Source organism: Prionailurus viverrinus, chromosome X, assembly GCF_022837055.1.
Source record: "Prionailurus viverrinus isolate Anna chromosome X, UM_Priviv_1.0, whole genome shotgun sequence".
Taxonomy (NCBI): Eukaryota; Metazoa; Chordata; class Mammalia; order Carnivora; family Felidae; genus Prionailurus; species Prionailurus viverrinus.
Window position 1 is genome coordinate 41243031 of NC_062579.1, and position 25501 is coordinate 41268531.

The window sequence follows — 25501 nt, forward strand, 5'->3', positions numbered from 1 at the left end:
TCAGAAATGTCATAAAGTATTCACCTGTAAACTGAAGCATTTATCTTTTCTCTCTACATAACTCCCCTGAAATTCAAAAACTCTCAGTGAGTATTCTTTCTTTTATGGCATTACAATTGTTTGCATAAATTCAAAAAGAATCTGTTCATCTTTAACAGGTCACCATTGGAAATACTGGTTATTATACAAAGGGTTTGACTGGAATGTCATATTTGAGAGTGACATTCATAGACTCAGATATGACCAGACAGCTTTAAGGAACTAAGGTTGGCTTTATGAAACATGGAGCCATAAAGCCCCTTGGAAATGTTGGCCTGATACCTTGCTTACAGAGTTCCCAGAAGCCTCACCAGGTGAGTGAAGAAGGTCACTTCCTGGCAGGTGCAGGAACCTCAGGATATCTTGGGGACCTCATGAAGAGGAATTTGCCCAATTCTACAGGTATTGCAGGCCTATCTGATGGCAAGTATTTGGCTTGGCTTCTGGCCTGGAGAGGCTACTAAAAGTTCAACCCGGAGATTCCTTATAAAAGGTTCCAGCAAAGCAAACTTTAAAGGATCCTCATGGTCAATCACTATTCTTGCTGAGCTTATGTTAATAATTAGGCCAGGTTTGTTAAGACTGGACTTGTTCTACAAATGCATTGGTCTCAATTTGGCTACCTCTGGAAAGGGGGGGTTTTAGAGAGAACAACTATGTTTCAACAATGCACCGTTATGGATGTTAAATTCTAGTTATGGTTGCCTTTAAATGTTTGTTGTTTGCCTAAACTAAACAACTTGAGGTAAACTTCAAAAAAATTGTCACAGTATTTCATGTATAGACAATCTTCTGTGCTTGTTATTCTATGGGGATAATAATAAGACCCCATGGGCATATGATTATTTAAACAACTGGAAAACAGATGGATCTCTAAATATGCAAACCATATCTTCCCTAAACCTGATCTGACAGTTACCAGAAACCCACCCCTTTCGAAGACTTGGAGGTGGACTTTACAGACATACAACCAAATAGAGGATTCATTTTCAGGTATTACCCCATGGGTCCATCACTCCAGAGTTAAGAAGGTCATCTCAGAGGAACCCTCAACCTGGAGAAGTGATCCAGATCCAGTCAACATGCCTAAACTGACCCTCAAAAAGTTACTGGCCTGTAATATCTCCAACCCTGCTCCAGCCACACCCTGGAAGCTGGCTGGCCTGCACATGGCAGAAGCTTGAGGAATCAATGTGTGGACCGAGCCCAGGGGTTCAGATGCAACTCTGCCAGCCCTTTCCCCTTACAGGTGTCATAGCCCTGATCTTGCTTCTTGCTGTTGGGCTAATAGAGACTGCACCAACAAACTGGACAAGGAACAGATGGCAGACTCCCTGGTAACCTTACAAAGCCAAATAAACTCCCTGGCAGCTGTGTCCCTCCAAAATAGTGAGCCCTCGACCTCCTCACTTCAGAAAAAGGAGGGACTTGTATCTTTCTGGGGGAGGAATGTTGCTATTTTGTAAACCAATTAGGAACAGTCAGGACTAAGGTTAAGGAACTCAGGGAAAGAATTCAACATAGACAACAGGAAAATATCAGTTAATGAAGAGGATGGCATCTCACAGACTGGGCATCCTGGCTCCCTGCCCTGGCAGGGCCCCTCCTTTCCATAATTTTACTTGTGACCATCAGCCCCTATATACTAAAACCCTGGTACATTTTATTGAAAACACTGTTGCTCGCCAAACTACAGCATGTATCTTAGCCCTCCGAGGGTACCAACCCCTAGAGCTAAAAAGTAATGCCTAAAAAAGATTTTTAAAAAGGCATCAAAGGGGGGAATGTTGGGGAAATGAATAAAGTTTTACACCATAAGATGGCCGATGGGACTAAAACAAGCTCTGGTCTCTAGCTTAGAGACATCTCTTCCGGGTTCTTCTTGCCCCATTTGCCACGTGTGCAAAAACCTGCCACAGATATGGAAGCTGACAACTATAAATTACCCTTCCCCCCTTCATTCAGAGCTCAGATCTTTGGAGAAATGGCCTCCTCTGAGCCCGCCGGTGTTAAATAAATCTCCGATCAACCAAGATCTCTGAGTGCTGCTTGGTTTTTCCGCCAGCATCCAGCCTGGTTCCATAACATCCCCTTCATTCAGGGAATTCTAGGCCTGTAAACTGGAAATTGATTGAGGAGTTATGAGTCTCTCTCTCTCTTATGATTCAGATTAAACTTTTGTTCATTTGATCTAAAAATTTTCCGTTTATACAGATCAAGTAAAAATTTAGTAGGTTTCCTATCAATTTCACTGGTAGGAATACAATGACCAACTAGCCAGTGGCATGTCTGAATGAGTCAGACTATTCTGATTGCTGCTTTGTCTCTGCCATCCATTACAGTAACCACACCCACTTTACCTTTGGTGGATGAATGGTACCACCTGGCCCATGACACTCCTGGATCCAATTATTCCAATTGCTTTAAGTTTCCCAATTCAATGACTGCAGTTTCTACTGTGAGATCTGACCTAAAGAAAAGAGTATTCACAGAGCTCTTCAAGGTACTGGAGATTTTCTCAAAAATGTATTTCTCATGGTATTGGTAAAAGGTATGGCTTCAGGACTCTCCCAGTGTGGGTGAGTAGGTCTTAAATTATTCTAACGTTTCAATCTCCCTAAGCCTTTGAACACTTTCCTCTACATTAAACTGTTATGGAACTAGGCTGGAACGCTGGTAGAAAAACCAAGCGGCACTTGGAGATCTTGGTGGATCAGAGATTTATTTAACACCAGCGGGTTCAGAGGAGACCTTTTCTCCAAAGATCTGAGCACAGAATGCAAGTGGGGAGGGTAATTTATAGTTGTCAGTTTCCATATCTGTGTGGGTTTTCGCGCGCACAGCAAATAAAGGAAGAAGGACACAGAGGAGGGGTCTCTAAGCTAGAGACCAGAGTTTGTTTTAGCCCCATGGCCATCTTTGGCGTACTTTATTCACTTCTCCAACAAAACCAAGGCAGGTCAGGAATTTCCATTTTATTCACTGTGGGCCACTTAAAGTCTGTGCTTCAGCCAACAGACCAAATTGCTTGAGTTCTTTCTAACTCTTTGAGCTGTAAAAATAAATGTGAAATCTTTGCTTAGTGGCCCATAGCAATAAATTCAGCCTGAGCCAACTTTAAATTCATTTCACTGTTATTCCATATTCCATGGATATTCTTAGCATCCATTCCCACACATGTTCCTCAGATTTCTGTCTGTATAAATTAAAAACTCAAGTAGTTCTTTTGCAACGTAGCACACCTCCTCATGGGTCACATAGTGCCTCACCTTAAGGGGCTTCCTGGGGATGCGAATCTAGTTATAGGTCTAAAAGCAAAGAAGAGCAATGCAAGTAAGTCCTAAGGAGACTCAACATTGTAATGCATGGAAACTGCCTCAGGTGAGGCCCTTACTATTTGCTCTGGCAATGCAGGGTTAATAGCCTCAGACACAGGTTAAAAGGCCATACTACTGTGAGTAGGGAGGCTACCACTGGGGGTGGGAAGACCAATTCCACTGGAGATGGGGAGATATCATCTACTGGCATATAAGACTCATCAGAATTTAGAGGCTCAATGTACACAGCTTCATCACGGCCTTCCCACACATTCCCATTCCAATTTACAGTCTCCTTTTCTTTCCCAGTCAATCTCCTTCACTTCATCAGTAGACACCCTGCAGGCTAGGGCTTCAGCTTCCATTGTAATTCAGCCAAGGATAAGATTCTGCATTTGATTTTTAGCAATTTCAACTGTGTGGCTACAGGAGATAAGGCACTGCTTCAGGACACAACTAGAAAATCTTAAGTCATTTATACTCAGAACTCAAATTCTTCACTTCATCTTTTTCTTTTACTACTTTGTCCAGGGACATTTGGAGAAACCAACCAATTATATTTCTTAGTTTTCAAAAAATGTTCTAAAGTATCATATACAGAGTCACTTAGCTCCTCACTCCTTATACGTGGCTAATTAGGAGTATCCAATGCAGACATTTTGCATATCTCTATAAAGAGTTTGGGAACTATCTCTCTTTACTACCGGAAATAGAGTCATTAACTTTAAATGCAATAATACTAGACAGTCAATATTAGAAACTCAAGAATCAATTCAAAAAACTCATCCATAAAATTCATTTCCTCTAAGACCATTCTCAGTACCAGAATGTGCATTAGTCAGTGCTCTCCAGAGATACAGAACCAATAGGATATAGATAGATATAGATAAATACAAAAGCATATTTATTATAGGAATTGGCTCATGTGATTGTGAGGCTAGAAGTCTCACAGTTTGCTGTCTGCAAGGCTGGAGAAAAAGGAAAGAGTGCTATGATTCAGTACGAGTATGAAAGCTTAAGAATCTTAGGGCTGATGGTGTAAGTCGCAGTCCAAGTCTGAAAGCCTAAGAACCAGGAACATTGATGTCTGAGGGCAAAAGATGGATGTCTCAGATCAAGCAGAGAGCAAATTCTCATTCTACCTTTTTGTTTTCTTTAGGACCACAACAAATTGGATGATGCCTATCTTCATTGATAAGGGCAATCTTCTTTACTCAGTCTACTGATTCAAATGTTAATCTCCTCTGGAAACACTGTTACAGGAAAACCCAGAAATAATGTTATACAAGCTACCTGGGCATACCTTACTCAAGTCAAGTTGACATATAAAATGAACCATCACACCAGTGAAGCCACAAGAGCCTTAAATTTTATTTGAAGAAAATACTTTTGATTTGTTGTTTTATTTCTTTGTTGTCCTTAGAAAATTACTACAAGGGGCTCCTGGGTGGTTAATTGCTTGAGTGTCCAAGTCTTGATTTTGGCTCAGGTCATGATCTTGTGGTCATGGGATCAAGCCCCTTTTTGGGCTCTGTGCTGATAGGGTGAAGCCTGCTTGGGATTCTCTGTCTTTCTCTGTCTCTGTATCTCTCTCAAAGAAAGAAAGAAAGAAAGAAAGAAAGAAAGAAAATTCCTTTAATACATATAAGATATTCATGTTATCTGTTTCTTTTTCTTAAGGGGCAGCAGGTGCCTGTAGCTTCTTGTTCTCTTGGTGTCTTGTGAAGACTGTGCTTGGGCTGGGACATAGCTGAAGGTTAAGCATTGCTGGGCTGTATCAAAAGGATCCCATATCCTACTATGCTCCCATCTTATGAGGCAAGTGTGAGAGTTGCATTTCACATGATAAGTAATACATAAGTTGACCTCAACCACCAAGCAGTATGAGCTTAGATGCCAGCTCTTTATACCAACTCAGGAAAATGGTAGCTGCCCTGAATCTGTAGAACTTGCTCGATGTCCCACTCTCACCCTTGGTCCCGTTGAAATTTAAATTGTTTTATACATCCTCTTGTTTGAAAGAAAGGAAGTTCTTGTCATGTGGGAAACTGCAGCACTCCCACAGGTAGAACAGCTGCCGGCAGTCCTAAATCTTAACTCCTTGCTTGGCAGCCCAGAGAGAGTTCCTGGAGTCATGCATGAGACAATTCTTGTTTTTATAATGTCTTTCTTTTTTTAATGTTTATTTATTTATTTAGTTAGTTATTTTAAAAGAGAGCATGTGTGCATGCAAGCAGGGGTGGGGCAGAGAGACATGGAGAGAGAGATAATGCCAAGCAGGCTCCATCCATGCTGGTGGTGCAGAGCCTGATGTGGGGCTCAAACTCACAAACTGTGAGATCATGACCTGAGCTGAAATCAAGAGTGGGACACTTAACCAACTGAGCCACCCAGGTGCCCCTACAATGTCTTTTGTACATTCTGCTACTTCCTGTGTGTCACCAGAGCTGCTTCACAACTAGCTTTCATCCAAATCCAATTGTGGCCCTCAAATAAGTTGGGAAGCAGTTATCTCCCACAAGAATGGTAGGATAAGGCTGAAGATTGGCATCAGACAGAAATCTGCCCTTTGAAGTGGACTGGAACAATTCAGAAATAAAGTCCAGGTCCTCATGAACCATAGCTATCTAGCCATCTGATGGCATGAATTTGACTATTTGCTGGTTAGGTGCTCACAGAAGTCTAAATCCAGAAATCACTATCTCCCATTCTTTGAGCACGCAAGTGCACTGCATTAATAACTAGTGTTAAGAGAAAAAAAGCAAGTAAAATTCAGTAATGATAGTGGCCTTGCTAAGAAGATCAAAAAAATATAAAAGATAAAAGATAAATGAAAGACCAAGGATTATGATTAGACTCTCTTAAAAATTTTTTTTGAAGACATGCAATTTCTTTTTTTTTCTTTTTTTTTCTTTTTTTTATTTTTTATGAAATTTATTGACAAATTGGTTTCCATACAACACCCAGTGCTCATCCCAAAAGGTGCCCTCCTCAATACCCATCACCCACCCTCTCCTCCCTCCCACCCCCCATCAACCCTCAGTTTGTTCTCAGTTTTTAACAGTCTTTTATGCTTTGGCTCTCTCCCATTCTAACCTCTTTTTTTTTTTTTTCCTTCCCCTCCCCCATGGGTTCCTGGTAAGTTTCTCAGGATCCACATAAGAGTGAAACCATATGGTATCTGTCTTTCTCTGTATGGCTTATTTCACTTAGCATCACACTCTCCAGTTCCATCCACGTTGCTACAAAAGGCCATATTTCATTTTTTCTCATTGCCACGTAATATTCCATTGTGTATATAAACCACAATTTCTTTATCCATTCATCAGTTGATGGACATTTAGGCTCTTTCCATACTTTGGCTATTGTTGAGAGTGCTGCTATGAACATTGGGGTACAAGTGGCCCTATGCGTCAGTACTCCTGTATCCCTTGGATAAATTCCTAGCAGTGCTATTGCTGGGTCATAGGGTAGGTCTATTTTTAATTTTCTGAGGAACCTCCACACTGCTTTCCAGAGCGGCTGCACCAATTTGCATTCCCACCAACAGTGCAAGAGGGTTCCCGTTTCTCCACATCCTCTCCAGCATCTATAGTCTCCTGATTTGTTCATTTTGGCCACTCTGACTGGCGTGAGGTGATACCTGAGTGTGGTTTTGATTTGTATTTCCCTGATAAGGAGCGACGCTGAACATCTTTTCATGTGCCTGTTGGCCATCCGGATGTCTTCTTTAGAGAAGTGTCTATTCATGTTTTCTGCCCATTTCTTCACTGGGTTATTTGTTTTTCGGGTGTGGAGTTTGGTGAGCTCTTTATAGATTTTGGACACTAGCCCTTTGTCCGATATGTCATTTGCGAATATCTTTTCCCATTCCGTTGGTTGCCTTTTAGTTTTGTTGGTTGTTTCCTTTGCTGTGCAGAAGCTTTTTATCTTCATAAGGTCCCAGTAATTCACTTTTGCTTTTAATTCCCTTGCCTTTGGGGATGTGTCGAGTAAGAGATTGCTACGGCTGAGGTCAGAGAGGTCTTTTCCTGCTTTCTCCTCTCAGGTTTTGATGGTTTCCTGTCTCACATTTAGGTCCTTTATCCATTTTGAGTTTATTTTTGTGACCGGTGTGAGAAAGTGGTCTAGTTTCAACCTTCTGCATGTTGCTGTCCAGTTCTCCCAGCACCATTTGTTAAAGAGGCTGTCTTTTTTCCATTGGATGTTCTTTCCTGCTTCGTCAAAGATGAGTTGGCCATACGTTTGTGGGTCTAGTTCTGGGGTTTCTATGCTATTCCATTGGTCTATGTGCCTGTTTTTGTGCCAATACCATGCTGTCTTGATGATGACAGCTTTGTAGTAGAGGCTAAAGTCTGGGATTGTGATGCCTCCTGCTTTGGTCTTCTTCTTCAAAATTACTTTGGCTATTCAGGGCCTTTTGTGGTTCCATATGAATTTTAGGATTGCTTGTTCTAGTTTCGAGAAGAATGCTGGTGCAATTTTGATTGGGATTGCATTGAATGTGTAGATAGCTTTGGGTAGTATTGACATTTTGACAATATTTATTCTTCCAATCCATGAGCAGGGAATGTCTTTCCATTTCTTTAAATCTTCTTCAATTTCCTTCATAAGCTTTCTATAGTTTTCAGCATACAGATCCTTTACATCTTTGGTTAGATTTGTTCCTAGGTATTTTATGCTTCTTGGTGCAATTGTGAATGGGATCAGTTTCTTTATTTGTCTTTCTGTTGCTTCATTGTTAGTGTATAAGAATGCAACTGATTTCTGTACATTGATTTTGTATCCTGCAACTTTGCTGAATTCATGTATCAGTTCTAGCAGACTTTTGGTGGAGTCTATCGGATTTTCCATGTATAATATCATGTCATCTGCAAAAAGCGAAAGCTTGACTTCATCTTTGCCAATTTTAATGCCTTTGATTTCCTTTTGTTGTCTGATTGCTGATGCACTATGTTAAACAGCAGCGGTGAGAGTGGGCATCCTTGTCGTGTTCCTGATCTCAGGGAAAAAGCTCTCAAAGACATGCAATTTCTATTCAACCTGCTTTTTAGGGGGAGAGAGAGAGAGAGACTAAGAAACCTCCCTTACACCACTCAAGGTATTTCCTTAAAAGAAACCTATCTGGGTGGAATACTTAAGAGTCAGTTCAACAACATATCCTAATTTATTTTCAAAATGCTACTTTCTGATTAGGGCCACCTTCTTGTCCTTTCCTTTCATATACTACTTCTCACAGGAAACTGGTAAGTTATACAAAAGTAATAAGAAAGGAAATCTGCACACAGCTCCCTGTTTATGGAGTTCATACTCCACTGGATTCCTCAACATAACTTCACTAATCCAGGAATCTCTTGCCTAAGAAGATAAAAATTGTAAATAACTCTTATTCATTCCAGGAACTACCTACAAGACCCATTGACTCTTCAGTAAAAAGTGCCAAGTGACATTTTTCAACCTTATGACTCTTTGAATCATTTGTCTTAAAACTCTTGCCTCACTGTGTTCACTAAACCCAAACCATTCTATTATGATTGTTAACCAATCCTAACTACACCCTCCCCTGACATTTGGAGACCTGCTCTATACCAACTTCAAATCTGAATAAATATCTGTCCTGCTCTGCCACCTCAAGACTCTGCTAAGGCTCTGTCCAGGTAGTGATCTCCCTGACAGTGTTATGCAATAATGTCAGTTTCACTTAGCAAACTGGTTGATATTTTGGAAGTACAGTATATGAGGAGCATAGTTATGCTGCTTTATGCCATGTGACAGTGGAAAACACTGCCACAGTGTATTCAGATAGTGACTGAAAACCCAGAAGCATAGAAGAAAATGATTAATCTAAGCATGTATAAAAATAAATAGTAAGATACTTAATACCTATTTCTGTCACGTTTTTCTGAGAAACATTCTTCACTAAGGGTAACCTGGGGCTGTCTGTCCCCAAATTTTCTGGATGCATAGGAAAAATTGGATAGGAAGAAAAAATCACTCTTCACGCCTCTTTTCTCCTTCTCAGGGGACCCTGTAGTTCTGAGTCTCAGTGGCAACCTCTAGCAAACCTCAACCCACACTTCACGTGCCCCAATCAGTGCTCATGACACTTGCTGTGCATGTCAGTTGCCGCACATACACCTTGCTACCTGCGTTCTGTGAGTGGAGCTGAGGCGGAGGTGGTCCTGTTCCTTCTGTCTTGATTGTTTGTCACTATCTCACGCTCTACTGGTAAGCCCACAAATCTTTCTAGGAATTTAAGCGTGAGTGAATTTAAGCATGAGTGAGTGTGAGGAGAGAGCCAGTGGGCCTCAGGAAAGTCCCCGTGGCACATTCTGTGGCCTCCCAAGAAGGAAGTTTCTGGAGGCGGTCATCCTTCTCCTCACAGGCATTGTGACCGCCATGGCCTCGTTATGGTGGGGGATAGGGGGGTGGGACAAGGGAGGACTGTGGGCTGGAGGGAAGGGGTCAGATAAAGATAGGGGTGCGACTTGGGGTATTATTTGAGGTATCTGAGTCCCAGAAGTACCTGGAACTGCCGGCAGAGCACGGAAGCTGGGTTCCTCACTGGAGCCCTGGGCAGGGAGGCAGGTGTGCAGTAAAAAACAGGTCTAGATACGGGGAACGCTGTGGAGTTGTAACTGCATCTCCGAGACTTGTGATGTACCACGCAAAGTGCAAAGGAGGACGGGACCCTTTGGTCTGTATTGCAGTTAGACATCTCAGCCCTCCTAGTGTGAAGACAGCCAACCATATATCCTGGGAATTATTTTGAGAGTATACTCAAAGTTAAAAAAAGTAAATAAAAGAAAGCATTTAGCCATGGTAGTGGTATAGCTATTCTCTTGCATACATTTTCCAAATAGCAATATTCTACTTTCAGGGTGAAATATGAGTAGGCATGTAAGATCAAGATCCAAATCTAAGCAAAGAGATGATCTAGAGTCTAACCAGCAAGCTGCACCTGTGGTTGTGAGTACTTCAATATTTGATGTTTTCATTAACCAGAAATTTATTTTTCTGAAAATTTTGTTGAACTACTGTAGATACAGTAATAAGTTTTCTCAGGTGATAATAGGAGGGAAACATTGATCCAGGAAAATTCCAACCTGGTGTTGCCTGTGGAAATACACCCTGTGACTTCTTACCCCACGTTTTTAAAAAAATGGATTGCATGCATCTATTCTAGCATAGTTTAAAATAGCCTCCAACTCTTAAATATAGACAACAGAGGGTTGCTGGAGAGGTTGTGGTGGGGGATGGGCTAAATGAGTAAGGGGCATTAAGGAAGACACTTGTTGGGATGAGCACTGGGTGTTATACATAGGGGATGAATCACTGGAATCTACTCCTGAAATCATTGTTGCACTATATCCTAACTAACTTGGATGTAAATAAATAAATAAGTAATAAAATAGCCTCCAAAGTTCTTGTGGGAAACTCTTCTTCAGTAGTCATTCTATGGGAAGAGTAACTTCAGTAAGAATAAGTATATAGAATCTGGTTTTTAAAATGCCCTTATGGGTGCCTGGGTGGCTCAGTCCATCAAGCCTCAGACTTTCGCTCAGGACATGATCTCACGGTTCATGGATTTGAGCCCTGCGTTGGGCTCTGTGCTGACAGCTCAGAGCCTGGAGACTGCTTCGGATTCTGTGTGTCTCTCTCTCTCTTCCCCTCCCCTGCTCGTGCTCTGTCTCTTTCTCTCAAAAATAACTACACATTAAAAAATTTTAAATGCCTTTATACTTATTTATGACTAGATATATCTATGTATTATGTGATTCATATTGTTGGCATGTATTAACAACACAACTTTTTATTTGCGCGTGCACACACACACACACACACACACACATACACCTCTAGGTACAATAGCCTAGTGATGAGCAACCTCAACAAGAGAAGGGACCAACTGAGAGCCAGGATATTATACCCAACCACAAGGAAGAAAATAAAGGAGCACCTGTGGTTCAAGGTGAAGGGAAAGGGAGGAAGAATTCTATGGGAACAGGGAGCATATGTGGGCATCATGCATTATGACATAACAACAGGAGGAAAGAAATTACAGGTTACCAATTACTGAAAATTGGCTGAAAATGTGAAGAGACTATACTTAGAAGCTTTGGGTAATCCTTCACTCTAATGAATTTGCCTTTTTTCTATAAGATTGGTTTTTTGTGTGCTTAAAAATACAGACCTTGCTAAAGCCAAGGAAACTGTAAAAAAATGCACATTATTTCAGTAGTTTTATATGTTCTTCTCAGAACATTGTGTGACCTTTTTAGTCATTGTATCAAAAGTGTAAGTAACTTAAAAAAAGTGTAAGCAACTTTTACCAACATGTGCAAAGTGCCAAGTCAGCATAGCGTATAACACCTGGAATAAAGGCCATTTGTATAGGGATGGTAGCCTCATTTCATGAGAAAGCCTCAGGGATTCTGGTTTGCCAAAGAGCATTTAACTCATGGGGGCATAATTCACATTTCATTCCAACATTTATGTTATTCTTATCATCTGTGTTGTTGTACAAAAAGTGAATGAAATCTTGCCATTTGCAATGATGTTAGAGAATATTATGCTAAGCACAATAAGGCAGTCAGAGAAAGAGAAATACCATATGATTTCACTCATATGTGGAATTTAAGAAACAAAACAGATGAACATAGGGGGAAAAAGAGAGGTAAACCAGGAAACAGACTCTTAACTATAGAGAACAAACTGAGGGTTACTGAAAGGGAGGTGGGCAGGGGAATGGGTTAAATAAGTGATGAGTATTAAGGAGCGCACTTGTTATGATGAGCACTGGGTGTTGTGTGTAAGTGATCAATCACTAGATTCTACACCTGAAACTAATATTACACTGTATGTTAACTAAATGGAATTTAGGTAAAAACTTTAAGAAAATAATAAAAACAAAAAAAGTGAATGGTTTTGTATAAAATGCTTAATATTCAAATGTGTCTGTACCATAAAGTAGCTTAGTACTGGCTCAGGAATAAATGCAGTTTAGTGGAACAGGAGAGAAAATCCAGAAAAGAGTTCAATGAATGATAGCCACTATTTCCTTTTATTGATGGTTCGATATGGCAACTATGGTAATAGCTAGATAATTTAGAATACTGACATATAGCTAACTATATTAGTATGGTTTTTAAAGTGGCTTTAGAAAATGTCTAAACACTTGTGTTATTAGGAAACTCAAAAGTACCTTGTAATTATCAAACAACCAGTTATTTTTGATACTTTGTTCTAAATAGGGCTTATTTATGGAAAGTTACATATAGGGTCTTTGCACTTTAATATAGCTAATTTTAACAACATAAGTTTCAGGTTACCCCAAAAGGGGATGTATGTCACTTCTATAAGATTTGTCATAGGCCCACAAATGCACATGGTTAATCCTTCAGAAATTACATTTTAATTGTAATTAAAATACTATCCATGGTGTAGGCTTCAGATTTCTTAGATAGCTGATGGTCTCTCCTCTTAGCACAGTATGGTAATATATGATGGAAATGTAGATGTAGTGTGGTTTATCTTTAGATTGTCATTTAAAATAGTTTCATAATACAGGAAAACAAAGATGTGAAGTCCATTGTTCCATCATATTTATTATCACACTAGTCTAAGTATTTTATTTCATATATCTAAAGGAATAAATCTCTTTTCCTTATTTATATGTCATGTTCATTGCTTAAATTGTTAACTTTTTTTTAAGGGCCCGATCTGGAAGCTGATCTCCAGAAACTGGCTCCGCCAAAGACTTGCAGTAAGGGTAGAGCTGGTACGAATGTCAAGAGGGAAAGTTTACTAAATTTAGAGCCCATTAAAATGCCAGAAGCAGGTATGTTATCCATTAAGAATGCAAAGTATGTGGTTTAGTTTTATAGAATATTATATCATTAATAATATAGATGTAATGTTATTTTTACTTTAATAAAAACAGTTGCATTTTAAATCCTTTCCCTAATGAAACCTCAAATGACTAAATAATAAAATGGCAAGGGATAGTCAAGTTTATTACTCTGTTCACAAAATAAAGATTATTTGAAAGGTAATTCAGACCCTAAATGCCTGACTGCCTTACTTTAAAGACTATCAGATCTAGAAGCAAATTGGGTCAAAACCATTTTGAGCTATGAAATATAAAAACATTTTCTTACTTTTAAGTACTTTAACCAATAGGTATTAATTTTCAGATTCTTTATCATTTCTGCATTTGTAATAAATGCAGCTTGTGGGAAATATGCTGAGGCACTAAAGTAGGTTCTACTACCAGGTCTAACATAATTTGTGTGATTCTGGGAGAATCCCCTAACTTCTAAATCTACCTTTACTGCTATATAATTAGTGAATTCAAGTAAGATATATTAAAGTCATTTTTAATGCTTGTTTTTACATTCTCTAGTTCTGTTGGATAGCATGCCTAGAATACAAAAATGTTCTGTTTTGCATGAATTATTGTGTTAAATCATCTTGGGTCAAATTATAACATCTGCAGTGATATTTCATTGCTACTAAGATAATGAATAAACACTGCTTGATGATTGTTTTTCTATATGGAGACCTGAATAGCTATAAGTAGGCTCTGTCAAATTCTGAATTCTCCTGGCTCTTAAAAAACAATTGTGTTTTAGGTCCTTTTTCCCAATGAAGCCTCAAATGACTAAATAATAAAATGGCAAGAGAACGTCAACTTTCTGGTATCTGTGGCTGGTCAAGTAGACAGAGTGCATGTAGTCACTGATGCTTAAGATGGGTGTAAAATATCTGTGCTTCATGACCTACTGCCCCTAATAAAAATGTGAACACTGTGATACAATCACTGATAGCTGTATCAAACGTGGCATTTTGTAAGTTTCTGTCTTGAGACATAAATTGATAAGATTGGAAATTTAAAGTCTGTAACTTTAATAATTACTGATTAATCAACTTATGTTTTACGTATGTGTTTTCCAAATTGATGACCATTATGAAGAGCTTCTGAATTTATTTTTTAAGTTTATTTATTTCTTAGAGAAAGCGAGTGAGTGAGCACGAATGGGCACGAGCATGAGCAGGGGAGGGACAGAGAGTGAGGAGACAGAGAATCCCAAGTAGGCTCTGCATTGCCAGTGCAGAGACTGATGCGGGGCTCGAACTCCCAAACCTCGAGATCATGACCTGGACCAAAATCAAAAGTCGGATGCCTACCCACCTGAGCCACTAGGCACGCCCCTCAAGCTTGTCCTTTAAATTCAGAAACTTGGGACATCTGGGTGGCTCAGTCATTTAAGAGTCTGACTCTTGGTTTCAGCTCAGGTCATGATCTCACTGTGGATTCAGGCCCTGCGTCCAGCTTTGCACTGACAATGCAGAGCCTGCTTGGGATTCTCTCTCTCTCCCTCTCTCTCTGTTCCTATCCTGCTCACACTGTCTCTCTCAAAATAAATGAAAAACATAAAACTGCCTTTTAGTAAGTTCCATTCATTTAGTGTGTTTTGAACTTGAACAGCCTTTTTGTTTCCTTGTACCAATAGAAAGAGTGATGTGTTTTAATAAGTTCCATTCATTTAGTGTGTTTTGAACTTGAACAGCCTTTTTGTTTCCTTGTACCAATAGAAAGAGTGATGTGTTTAAAAATATTGGTTAGGGGTGCCAGGGTGGCTCAGTTAGTTAAGCGTCCAACTTCAGCTCAGGTCATGATCTTGCAGTTTGTGGGTTTGCGCCCCGCATTGGGCTCTGGGCTGACAGCTCAGAGCCTGGAGCCTGCTTCAGATTCTGTGTCTCCCTCTCTCTCTGCCCCTCCCCTGCTCATGCTCTGTCTCTCTTGGTCTCTCAAAAATAAATAAATGTATTCCCTAATAATTGCTTGTATTTCTGAGGGATTGGTTGTAAATTCCATTTTCATTCATGATTTCATCTATTTGGGCCATCTCCCTTTTTGAGAAGCCTGGCTAGAGGTTTATCAATTTTGTTTATTTTTTCAAAAAACCAACTCTTGGTTTCATTGATCTGTTCTACAGTATTTTTAGATTCTATATTGTTTATTTCTGCTCTGATCTTTATTATTTCTCTTCCTCTGATGGGTTTGAGGTGTCTTTGCTGTTCTGCTTCTATTTCCTTTAGGTGTGCTGTTAGATTTTGTATTTGGGATTTTTCTTGTTTCTGGAGATAGGCCTGGATTTCAATGCATTTTCCTCTCAGGACTGCCTTCGCTGCATCCCAAAGAGTATGGATTGTTGTATTTTCATCTTCATTTGTTTCCATATATTTTTAAATTTCTTCTCTAATTGCTTGGTTGACCCATTCATTCTTTAGTAGGGTGTTCTTTAACCTCCATGCTTTTGGAGGTTTCCCAGACTTTTCCCTGTGGTTGACTTCAAGTTTCATAGCATTGTGGTCTGAAAGTGTGCATGGCATTGATCTCAATTCTTTTATACTTATGAAGGGCTGTTTTGTGACCCAGTATGTGATCTATCTTGGAGAATGTTCCATGTGCACTCGAGAAGAAAGTATATTCTGTTGCTTTGGGATGCAGAGTTCTAAATATATCTGTCAAGTCCTTCTGATCCAATGTATCCTTCAGGGAGAACTGGGAGAACTGGACAGCAACATGCAGAAGAATGAAACTAGACCACTTTCTTACACCAGTCACAAAAATAAACTCAAAATGGATAAAGGAACTGAATGTGAGACAGGAAACCATCAAAACCCTAGAGGAGAAAGCAGGAAAAAAACCTCTCTGACCTCAGCTGCAGCAATTTCTTACTTGACACATCTCCAAAGACAAGGGAATTAAAAGCAAAAATGAACTATTGGGACCTCATCAAGATAAAAAGCTTCTGCACTGCACAGGAAACAATCCACAAAACTAAAAGGTAACCAACGGAATGGGAAAAGATATTTGCAAATGACATATTAGACAAAGGGCTAGTATCCAAAATCTATAAAGAGCACACCAAACTCCACACCCAAAAAACCACTAATCCAGTGAAGAAATGGGCAGAAAACGTGAATACACACTTCTCTAAAGAAGACATCCAGATGGCCAACAGACACATGAAAAGATGCTCAACGTCACTCCTCATCGGGGAAATAAAAATCAAAACCACACTCAGATACCACCTCATGCCAGTCAGAGTGGCCAAAATGAACAAATCAGGAGACTATAGATGCTGGTGAGGATGTGGAGAAACGGGAACCCTCTTGCACTGTTGGTGGGAATGCAAACTGGTGCAGCCACTCTGGAAAACAGTGTGGAGGTTCCTCAGAAAATTAAAAATAGATATACCCTATGACCCAGAAATAGCACTGCTAGGAATTTGCCCAAGGGATACAGGAGTGCTGATGCATTGGGGCACTTGTACCGCAGTGTGTATAGCAACACTTTCAACAATAGTCAAATTATGGAAAGAGCCTAAATGTCCATCAATTGATGAATGGATAAAGAAGTTGTGGTTTATATACACAATGGAATACTACTTGGCAATGAGAAAGAATGAAATATGGCCTTTTGTAGCAACGTGGATGGAACTAGAGAGTGTTATGCTCAGTGAAATAAGTCATAGAGAGAAAGACAGATACCATATGTTTTCATTCTTATGTGGATCATGAGAAACTTAACAGAAGACCATGGGGGAAGGGAAGGAAAACAAAGTTAGAGAGGGAGGGAGCCAAACCATAGGAGACTCTTAAAAACTGAGAATAAACTGAGGGTTGATGGAGAGGGGGGCGTGGGTGATGGGCATTGAGGAGGGCACCTTTTGGAAGGAGCACTGGGTGTTGTATGGAAACCAATTTGACAATAAATTTCATATAAAAATAAAGCAAAAAAAAGTAAAGATAAATAAATGTAAAAAAAAAATTTAAATATCGGTTAAACATATGCCTGGAAATCTATCTTATAAATCCAAAACAGTAGTAGTTATTGTAGACCTTTAAAATGATATAAATAAAATTCTGCTAAGTAATGTTCTTAACTGTTTTGCTTACCTTACAGGTGAAGGACAATCACAGGTTTAAAGGAAGACCAGCTGAAACCATCCATGTTGGATGGATATTTCACTGTTAAAATTCTCTCAATAAAGTTTTACAACTTTCTCCACAGAATCATGTCAATGTTTTGTTAAACTTATTTCTAAGCATTTGATGCTATTGGAAATTATATCATTATTTCATTTATTTATTGTCCCAAGAGAGAGAGTATTTATTAGCATCTGCTTTGTAATTTTAATGTCTTTTTTTATTCAAGTATAATTAACATTCAGTGTTATATTAGTTTCAAGTGTACAGTATAATGATTCAACAGTTCCATATATCACCTGGTGCTCAGCAAGATAAGTCTACTCTTAATCCCCTTTACCTATTTCACCCATCCCCCCACCCACATCTGCCCTGACAACCATCAGTTTGTTCTCTGTATATGAGTCTGTTTTTTATTTGTCTCCTTTTTCTTTGTTGGTTTTGTTCATTTTACCTTTTACATTGTGATTTATTTGGTATCTACAGATATATTTGTAAATTGATGTTCTCTCCAGCAACTTTGCTGAATATGCATTTTAATTTCAAAACTCTATGTCTAGCTCTTTTTTGGTTTTCTAAATACACGATCATATAATCATTGAATACTAACAGCTGGTTTCTTCTCTTTTAAATATTATGACCTTTTTTTTTCCTTCTCTCATTATACAACACTGGACAGACGCACCCAGTACAATGTTGAATAGAATTGTAATAATGGACACCCTTGTCTTATTCCTGATAAGAAATGGAAATTTGTAAAGCTAGCCATGTTTACTGTGTAGTAAAGATAGCTTCATTCTAATCCTAGTTTGCTAAGAATATTTATCTTTGATATATGTCGACTTTCAACAAATACTTGTAGTGCATTTATTGAGATGATCATGGATTTTTTTCTCCTTTAATCTGTTAATGTGGTGAATTAAATAGGTAAACTCCTATGTTTTAACCAACCATACATTACTAGGGGAAAAATGGTCGCGAGATATTTTTTCTGAATAAGTCTTAATAATTTGTTGAGAATTTTTTTGTATGTCCTCATGAGTGACATGAATCTATATTTTTGTTTTTATGTACTCTCTTGGACTTTGGTATCAAGGTAACACTAGCTTCATAAAATGAGTTGGTATGTAAAACCTCTTTTCTACTCCCTGGAACTGAAGACTCTGAAAGGCTGTGAGTAACACGGAGCTAGACTTTCCCATGTTTAGCTGTTTTTTTTTTTCTTTTTGGTATATGATTTCATTCATTCATTCATTCACTTGTTTATTCATTCAACATAGACATGCATGTTCATTTCACATAAAGTTCTAATATTGTCTGTTTGTAGGGGGTGGAATTTAGGATGCAGGGTAGAGGAGGTAGAAGAGGGAACTCAGAATGCAGGTATAAAGATGCCTCTTGTGGGGTGATGGTCAGCATCTGTAATGCATAGCCACAATTGCCACATGTGGTTGAATAACTCCAATAGTATCCATGATGCCAGTTCAGAGGTGTTTTCCATGTTAGCTGAATTGCATCCCCTTTTTATTACTGTACCCTTGTCTGAAGGGAAGCTCCAGATTCCTATCTTTTCAAGCTTTGCAAGGTGCCCATCCTTCCTGCAAGATACCTCTAATGATGCTGTCACCACGCAAGCTACCTGCTCCTGTTTCAATGCTGATACTAATCTATACCCAGAAAGCTAAATGTCATGGCTCTGTTAACTTGCCTAGATAATTTTGACCTGTGCTATATGGTTGTGAATGGCCAACCAACCCAGAGTTGTGTACAGTTGTGACAGTAACTCTATTTATTGAGTTTTTTTAATGTTTATTTTTGAGAGAGAGAGAAACAGAATGTAGTGGGGAAGGAGCAGAGAGAATGGAGACACAGAATCTGAAGCAAGCTCCAGGCTCTGAGCTGTCAGCACAGAGCCCGATGTGGGACTTGGACCCACAAACCATGAAATCATGACCTGAGCTGAAGGCAGACACTCAACCAACTGAGCCACCCAGGTACCACTTGAGTTCTTTAATAATAACAGGGGTTCTTATAAAAACTCATATTTGTAAGATGTGTACTAAGTTAGCTACCTTTTTGTCCTAAGTTTCATACATTTATGACCTCATTTAAACCTCACAAAAAGGCAGGTCAGAGTGGGCAAAACTTCTGACTCCAGTAAGCAGCAGATTTGGGGATTCAAGTTCTCTCAGTTAGAAGCCTTGCTATTTCTCAAAGTAAATATTTCTGAAAATGTTGAATCCAGGAAAGCCAACAGTGTACATGATGACTCTCATGGTAATCTGATGTTTTCATAAAAATTTATAGTAATTTTTTTACCATTTGACATAAAAGATTTTGTTCTTCTCCATTAAAAATATTTTAATAAGAGCATAAATTACTATGCTATAGAGAAAGAGAACTAGAATACTAAAGCAATTTGGAACGGTTTGTATGGAGAAAGAGAAACGAACTGATGTCACAAGCCCCTATGGCAGAAGACCACAACATCTGCAAAATTTCTGACCTCTCTTCAAAAGTTATTTAAAGGCAGGGAGGGAAAAGGCACAAATCTCTTTTTCCCCCTAAATACATCTCCATCAGACTAACAATCATCACATCTCAGAAGTGCCTCCAGAGGCTAGTTCTATTATTCAGCACAATACAAGATTAAATAACAATAGCCAAATTATGGAAGAAGCCTAAATGTCCATCAATTGATGAATGGATAAAGAAATTGTGGTTTATATACGCAATGGAATACTACTTGGCAATGAGAAGGAATGAAATATGGTCTTTTGTAGCATTGTGGATGGAACTGGAGAGTGTTATGCTCAGTGAAATAAGTCATGCAGAGAAAGACAGATACCATATGTCTTCACTCTTATGTGTATCCTGAGAAATTTAACAGAAGACCATGGGAGAGGGGAAGGAAAAAAAAAGAGGAAGGGAGCCAAAGCATGAGACTCTTAAAAACTGAGAACAAACTGAGGGTTCATGGGGGGTAGGAGGGAGGGGAGGGTGGGTGATGGGTATTGAGGAGGGCACCTGTTGGGATGAGCGCTGGGTGTTGTATGGAAACCAATCTGACAATAAATTTCATATTAAAAATTAATTAATTAATTAATTAATTAATTAAAAAAATCACTGAGCCCCCATTTGCATCCTCATACCTCCAAAAACTACTTCTGCAACTAAGGACACAATTCAAATTCACCTCATTTAGGGAATGGCAGGGAATTACAAGCAACAATCTTTTCCCCACTTTATAGAGGATGAAAAATATTTCCTGATCAAAAAGTAAAATCCAAATTCAAATTAAAAGTGAGACTAATGGTAGGGTGTCACACTTTGCCAGAAACTATATGCAAGGTCCCTTGATTGTGGAGCTGGGTTTAAAAAATGAGGGCCTGGGGCTCCTGGGTAGCTCCTTCAGTTAAGCATCCGACTTCAGTTAAGCATCACGAGTCATAATCTCAGGGTTTGTGATTTCCAGCCCTGCATAGGGCTCTGAGCTGGTAGGGCAGAGCCTGCTTCGGATCCTGTCTCCCTCTCTCTCTCTCAAAAATAAACATTTAAAAAAAAATGAGGGCCTAGCGGCGCCTGGGTGGCTCAGTCAATTGAATGTCCAACTTCAGCTCAGGCCATGATGCCTGGTTAATGAATTTGAGCCCCGCATCGGGCTCTGTACTGACAGCTCAGAGCCTGGAGACTGCTTTTAGATTCTCTCTCCCCTTTTCTCTGCCCCTCCCCCACTTATGCTTTGTCTCTCTCTGTCTCTCAAAAATGAATAAACCTTTAAAAAATTTTTTTTAATGAGGGCCTAAGTAAACGAGAAAGGGTGACTGGCTGGGGCAAATTAACTTGGTTCCTATCTACTCTGTCTCCATATAGGCTATGGCATGAAATAGCCATAGATTTCAATCCTGGCTCTGACAAACACTGTATGTGTGATGGTAGGAAAAACATTTATATCCATTTGATCTGTTTGATGATAGGAAAAGCATTTATATCCATTGGATCTGTTTCATTTCTAAAACAGAAATTATGGGACGCCTGGGTGTCTCAGTCATTAAGCATCTGATTTCCTCTCAGATCATGATCTCACAGTTCGTGAGTTCGAGCCCCACAAGCGGTGAGTTTGTGCCCCACTTGGGGTGAGCAGGAGCCCCGCATCAGGTGAGCATGAGCCCCACTTCAGGTGAGCTGGAGCCCTGCATCAGCTGAGCATAAGCCCCCCGCCCCGCATCAAGTGAGCATAAGTCACCCATGGGTGAGCTCCTGCCTTGCTTTTGGTAAAACACAAGCCCCACTTTGGGTGAGCCCTGCTTCTCTCTCTCTCCCTCTCTCTCTCTCTGTCCCTCACTCCCTTGTGCACCCTCTCTCTCTCAAAAAAAATTAAAATAAACAAAATAGATATTATAGTATTTACAATAAATGATCGCTATGAAGAATAAACGAAATAACATATGTGAAGTAGGCAGTACATTGCAAATGGATTTGGCTTATTCCTTTTTTTTTTCATTTAAACTTTCAAATGTTTTTTTCCCGAATTATTTTTATTTCATTTACCATCACAATTACATCTCTATCAAGTGATACTGATTTTTTTAATTTCAAGTAGGGATATAAAGCCAACTTTTTAAATGATATGAGTTTAGAAACTTATTTGATTTGAATAAGTTTATTGATTGAAACAACACTGAAGCTAGTGTCAGACATGGCATCTATTCTAAAGTGGGTTTGTAAATATCTGAGGTCTGACAAGGCTGTTCTAAGTCATGGTATGTGCTGAAAACTGTGTTCCTTGCTGTGTGTGATGCCAAAGAAAATAAATCAATATTTTGGTCATGCAACCCACACAACTCAACACCAGAGTCTGACTGTCAAGTGGTCCTTAAGTAGCAGTGCAGAAGCCAATAGGACCACATGGTTAACCACAGCAGCTGTTATTTTGGCTTATTACACTTCCACAGATTTGACCAGTCAGGAGACAGTAAACCCAAATGGATTCAAACAGTTTATTACTTACAGACAGAACAAAAGCATCAGCTTGACATCACCTCCCTGCGCCAGTAGTCCCACAGGGACTGACACTGAGTGGGAGATGTTCAGTGACACCACAGGTGGTGGGTCTCTCTGCCAATGAGGAGTCCACAGCAGTCCCCTAAGGCGGGAAGCATTTTTTGTGGCCCACAGCTGTATTCTTAGGTGGGGCAAGGAGGAATGTTCTGTACCCATCTGAAACCAGAGATAGATGAGTATTGACCTCATGTCAGTTTCTAGCTAGATAGGGAGGCAGATGAGAAACTACTTTGTGGCAGCTTCTCAGCAGGCTGCTTACCTCCCCCTGTTCTAAGAGAAATCACAAGGTATTCTGCCAAGAGTTGGGCGCCTAAAGTCTAGTTTTGCCTACATGACCTGGGTGAGAACATGCAAATTCACCAGGACACCAAGGTGGGGCTGGTCCCCTGCAGTTTGTGGTACCCAACAAAAGGTCATATGTAGGGGTGCCTTGGTGGCTCAGTTGGTTAAGCGTCCTGCTTCAGCTCAGGTCATGATCTCACCGTTTTTGGGTTCGAGCCCCACATCAAGCTCTCTGATGTCAGTGCAGAGCCTGGAGCCTGCTTCAGATTCTGTGTCTCCCTCTCTCTCTGCACCTCCCCTGCTTACACTCTGTCGCTCTCTCTCTCAAAAATAAATAAACATTAAAACAAGGTCATATGTATGGTGCCGACAAATATAAAATCTATAATGCTGACCCCTAAATGGAGTAGATGCTTTTCCTATTGGGGGTCTTACAAAACATCAATTCAATATACATGCATTGTTTTTTTAGCTTGTTTCAGGAAATATATGGGATGCCAGAAATGAAAAGACCAATGACATGTGGTGCTCGCTATAAGGGATATCACACTGGTGGGACAGACAGACACATAAAGAGAAAAGCGGTTGAAATGCAAAGGAGAAACACAGAAAGGGACACAGAAAACAAAACAAAACAAACAACAAAACAAAACAAAAAAATAGTGAATGGAGCAGCCAAGAAGCAGGAAGAAAACCAGGAGAGGATACTTATTGTCAGAGTAGAAGAGGCCACCTAGATTCCCAAATCCACTGGTCACTGGGCTTGCATATGTGATCCTGCTGATATGAGACTGGGTCACATCTCTGTTTCACACTTAAAAGTAAAATAACTGATCAACTTCACACTTAAAATCTAAATACAGTTGATCCTTGAATAACACGGAGGTTAAGTGCATGATCCCCCTACACAGTCCAAAATCTGTGTATAACATGGAATCTCCAAAAAGACTGGAGTAAATTAACACCTATTTTGTATGTTGTATATATTATATACTGTATTCTTACAATAAGATAAGCTAGAGAAAAGATGTTATTAAGAAAATCATAAGAGGGGCACCTGGGTGGCTTAGTTGGTTAAGCCTCTGACTCTTGGTTTCAGCTCAGGTCATGATCTCAGTTCATGAGCTCAAGCCCCACAGTGGGCTCTGCACTGATGGTGTAGAGCCTTCTTGGGATTTTCTCCCTCTCCCTCTCTCTCTGCTTCTCCCCTGCTCATACTCCTTCTCTCTCAAAATAAAAAAAGAAAAAGAAAATCATAAGAGAAAGTACATTTACAGTATCCTACTGTATTTATTGAAAAAATCTACATATAAGTGGACCTGCATAGTTCAAATCCACATTGATTAAGGGTTAACTATAATTAGAATGGCCAATTTTCATTTAAAAATATGTCTACCTGCTCAGTTTTCTCCATTTTATTAAGGAAATAACTGAGGATTGGGGCACTGGGGTGGCTCAGTCAGTTGACCGTCCGACTCTTGATTTTGGCTCAGACCATGATCTCACAGTTCATGATATCAAGCCCCATGCTGGGTTCTGCACTGACAGTGTGGAGCCTGCTTGGGATTCTCTCTCCCACTCTGCCCCTCCCCCACTCACACTCACTCACTCTCTCAACAATAAATAAATAAACATTAAAGACAGGAAATAACTGAGGATAAGAAAAATGTCTTATTCAAGGTCACCACATTAGTCCTTTTAACATCTTTGGTCAGTATTTTATGGTTTTTACTATACAGTCTTTTGCTCCTTTGGTTAAATGTATTCCTAAGAATTTTATTATTTTTGATGCTATTGTGAATAGAATTTTAAAAGTTTTCTTATCAGTGGTTCATTATTAGTATATAGAAATAAAACTGGCTTCTGTATGTCTAGTTTGTATCCTGCAATTTCACTGAAATTATTGATTAGTTCTAAAATATTTTTGGTTGAGTCTTCAGGGTTTTCTATATGCAAAATCATATCATCTCCAAATAGAAACAGTTTTACTTCTTCCTTTCTGATCTTGATATTTTTTGTTGGTTTATTTGTTTTGTTTCTGAATTGCTCTAGGTAGGAATTAAAGTGCTGTATTGAATAACACTGGTAAGAGGGGGCATCCTTGTCTTGTTCCTGATCTTAGAGGAAAAGCTTTCAATTTTTCTCCTTTGAGGATAATGTTAGCTGCAGGTTTGTTGTATATGGTCTTTATTATGTTGTGGTATGTTTCTTCTATTCCCAGTGTGTTGAAGGATTTTATTGTGAAAAGATGTTGAATATTGTCAAATGCATTTTGCATCTATCATGATGATCATGTGATTTTTTAGAATTTTATTTTGGGGCATCTGGGTGGCTCAGTCAGTTAAACGTCCAACTTTGGCTCAGGTCATAATCTCACAATTTGTGAATTCAAGCCCCCCATTGGGCTCTGTGCTGACAGCTCAAAGCCTGGAGCCTGCTTTGGATTCTGTGTCTCCCTCTCTCTGTGCCCCTTCCCCACTTGTTCTCTCTCTCTCTCTCTCTCTCTCTCTCTCTCTCTCTCTCAAAAATAAATAAATGTAAAAAAAATTAATTTTAATTCCAGTGTAGTTAACATACAGTGTTATATTAAGTTTCAGGTGTACAATATAGTGATTCAGCAATTCCATATATTACTCAGTGCTCATAAAGATAAGTGCACTCTTAATTCCCTTCACCCATTTTACCCATACCCTTACCCAAACTCCCACCCTGTAACCACCAGTTTTTTTTTTCTATAGTTAAGAGTCTGGTTTTTTTTCATTTTTCTCTTTTTTTCCCCTTTGTTCATTTGTTTCGTT